We start from the raw sequence: 4,003 nt of genomic DNA on the forward strand, positions 1-4,003 counted from the left end.
ACGGAGCCTCAGAATCCTTGCCTCCAAGGAGCCGCCCAGCTTAACCCTCTCCAGGACAAATCTGTTTGTTTTCCTAGCAGTTCATGGTATTCTCAATACTCTTCTCCAGCACCACAGCTCAAAGGCATCAATTCTCCTTCTATCCTCCTTGGTCATTGTCCAACTCTCACAGCGAATCTATGAACAACAGATGTGAATCTTGCGCTATCATGTGTCATTCTTACCATCTCTCATATGTGTGAGCCCATTGTTACAGTCACTATGTCCATCCATCTTGTTGAGAGTCTTCCTCTATTTCGCTGACCCTCCACCTTTCCTGGCATGATGTCTTTTTCCAAGACTGGCCCCTCCTGATAATATGCCTGAAGTATGTGATATATGAAACTGATTCATAGCTGATACCCTCAGGTGTCTGAGCTGTAAATTGCACATGAGGAGACTGCCAGACTTGCTCCCACTGAGCTGTGGGTGAGTTCAAACTGCCAGAGAGGCATGGCTTTTGGATTAGTAGTGTAACTCCCTGCTGAGTAGACCACTAGAGTTTATATATATATAGTATGCCAAACAATATATGTATAGTTGAATTGGATTTGACTCACAGCTGACCATCCAGTGGGTTTTCAGAGGCTGGAAATGACACAGACATTCTCATCTTTATCCCAAGGAGCAGCTGGTGGGTTCGAATTGTGTGCCTTTGGGTTTGCAGCATGGCTCTCCTTACCATTAGACCACAAGAGTTCTCTTTCTCTCTCTCTCTTTCTCTCCCTCTCCGTATTCCTCTCTAGCCCCCTTCCCCCATACAAAGAACAATTTGGAGCACAAGATCATACTTAAAGATGTAAAGCAGACTTTTGTATTCTCTGAAAGCACAATTTTCTCTCTTTTGGTGGAATATATATTTGAGATTTGTTTGTACACCATTCTGATATCTTGGTAGTATAAAATACTTAAATTCTTCCCTGTCAATGAAAATGGTCTTGGGCACAGTCCAAGTAAATGTTTATCAGTAGTAGCCACCAGTTCAGCTCTCAAGAAAAGAGCCTGTGCCGGTTATCGTGCTGTAGTTTGGTTGGGCCCTGTCCACATTCTGAGTTAGGGATAGAGGGGCAGGTTTAGAGACATCGCCCCATTGGTGTCTCATGATGAAAAAAGTACTGGGAGTCCCAGACACCTGATTCTGTCTAATATTTAGGTGACCTTCTCACCTCTTCCAGCCCTAGTTAGTCAGGACAATGTCATAACATTGGCTAAGAGGTGCCAGTTTCCATATATTTATAATGTCCCTCAAATTTATAGGAAAAATGCCTCTGTACGGGCTAGTTTATTTCTGCTGTATTTCTGGGAAATGCTAGATGTCTTCAAGAGTTCTACTTACCTGATACTATCGTTATTGTAACACTTTATTCAGACAGTTTGAAGCCAATAATTTATGTGCATTTATGTTTTTATATAAAGTACAAAAAATATGAACAGTATACAACCCATTTAATCTCTTTGTCCTACTCATAGCATTTAACAGTTCTTTGCTTAACTGTGAATCCATCTTTCTTGTGTTCCCCCCAGCCCCATCAGAACATTCAGCTCTAAAAGATGCTTGCTGTCAGTGGCAAATTGTGTAACTGAGACTTGCACAGGCCAGAGGCAGTTAGAACCAAGGGTGTAGAGGTCATGCTCACTGAGCCTGTTACTTGGCAGGAGGAAACCACTATTGTGGGTGTTGACAAGTTGAAGTATATATTATTGCAATGGCAGAAGCTCTATTGCTTCACTTGCTGGGTCAATAAGATCAGTTGCCCTGAAAACTTTCAGAACAATGAGTCCTATATTTTACGCTTCCATAGATAGCTGTCAACCAACAGAGATAATTAAGGAAAAAACTTCACAATTTGAATACTTAAAAAAAAAGATACTTGTAAATGGCTTTCAAACTATCATTTTACTTCACAAAATCCATTTAGAGTTGCTTGTTATTGGATACATATTTTACCCTTTTCAATCGCTGCACCCATGTGTAACTTTTCATTTTCTCTTATACCTTATACTTGGATATACCTTCTTTCTGAGAGTTTTGAAATTAAGTCTCCTGATGAAATCTCAATGAAGCATGCACTATCATGGAATGAATGGGAGGCTGAGAATCAACTGAACTAAATTCTAGTTCTCTAACATTTATGAGTCACCTGGTGCAAATGACTGCTAATGAAAAATTGGAGGTTTGAGTCCACCCAGGGAGGCCCCAGAAGAAAAGCCAAGTGATCTGCATCCCCCAAATCAGCCATGGAAATGTGGAGCACAGGGATTCTGAACTGGATAGCAACTGTTCTCCTAGTTTATTCATTAAATCTCTCACCACTTTCATTTTCATGTTTATGGAATGACAAGAATGACAACTATTTTGTCTATTTTACAAGGTACTTTTTTAAAAAGTATTTTTATTTTATATGATTTACATATGGAGTTTGTATATATTATGTTTTATTCATATATATGTGTTTCATACAGTCCCTCATTAACATTGTTCTTCATACAATCGTTCCCATGCACTGTGTTTTATAAAATCAATTACTGTTGATCGACACTCACTATTACCCTGTATTTTCAGTTCCCCACAGAATCTTTTCTAATTCCTTCACCACCTCCCTCAGGAAACCAAACTACGGCCCCATGATTTCCCCTTCTCCTTACTCTCAGCCACCCTGCATCTTCCCCTTCTTTTGGACTTCTGTAGACAACTTAGTAACTATCCTTCTATTTTCACAATGATCCTTTTGCTGCATTTGTCCTTATGAGACTGAGTTAGTTAACTCAGCATAATACTCTCCAGCCTCTCCTATGTTATATTGTATTTTTAAAAATCATTGTTCCTGAGTGCTTCATGGTATTCTATTGTGTGAATGTATCATCATTTCACAATCCATTCAGTTGTGGTTGGACATTTGGGCTGTTTCCATGTTCTTGCAATTGTGAATAGCGCTGCTGTGAAAATCAGTGTACAAATTTTCATTTGTGTCTTAGTTCTATCTTTCTTGAGGTATATTCCTAGTAGTAGAATATTTGGGTCATATGGAATGTCTATGTTCATCTTTCTCTGGAAACGTCAATTTGACTTCCAGAGTGGTTGTATCATTTTATAATCGCACCAAAAGTTTGAGAGTTCCTAGCTCTCCACACCCTCTCCAATATTTATTACATGTTGTCCTATTAAACTTTGCCACTGCTATTGGGGTGAGATGGTATCTCATTGTGTGTTTTTTTTTTTAATTATTTATTTATTTTTCATTTCAATGAACATCTACAGAGATTTTGGAATTCCATTCATTCACTGTTGCACCCTTACCCCCCCCCCATTTGCTCCTCTCCTTGAAAAGCAAAAGAAAAACTCCCTCATTGATTCACAATCCATTGTGGTTTTGACTTGCAACTCATGACTTGTTTGTCTTGTATGACTCTTTACGCCTTGTTTGCTCTTTTGGAAGTCCATTAAACATTCAATAATATCCTCCAAAGTAAAAATTCAAAAGTATCAATTCTTCTTTGGTCTCCATTATTCATTGTTGAATTTTCAGATACATAGAAAACAATTAAAAAGACCATGACTTGGATCAGGTGCAGCTTAGTCTTTAACCTGACATCCTTGCTATTTAGCAGTTTCCCCCAATGTACTGACTTCTGCTTCTATGTGAGTTGGGCATTCTAGTGGCCTAGTCTTTGGGGAGTTGCACTAAGCACCTCACTGGTGCATCAGCCATTCTAAGAGGGAAAGATGAACTTTTCTTCTGTGCAATTTATACTTCCGAAAATCCACTAGAGAATCACCTGTGAGCTACCATGGATGTTGATTGTGGATTCAAGAAAATGAACTCATTGACAATTTTGATCTTTTCTCCAGCTATTGTAATGTTGCCTATTGTTCCAGAGAGGGTATTTTCTTTCTTGCTGTTGAGATATAATTCCTACCGAAGGCTGTAGTCTTTCATACTCTTAGAAAGTATTATTTATTTTC

This window comes from Elephantulus edwardii, unplaced genomic scaffold, assembly GCF_000299155.1.
Source record: "Elephantulus edwardii isolate Elephantulus edwardi_28Jun2011 unplaced genomic scaffold, EleEdw1.0 scaffold00059, whole genome shotgun sequence".
Lineage (NCBI taxonomy): Eukaryota > Metazoa > Chordata > Mammalia > Macroscelidea > Macroscelididae > Elephantulus > Elephantulus edwardii.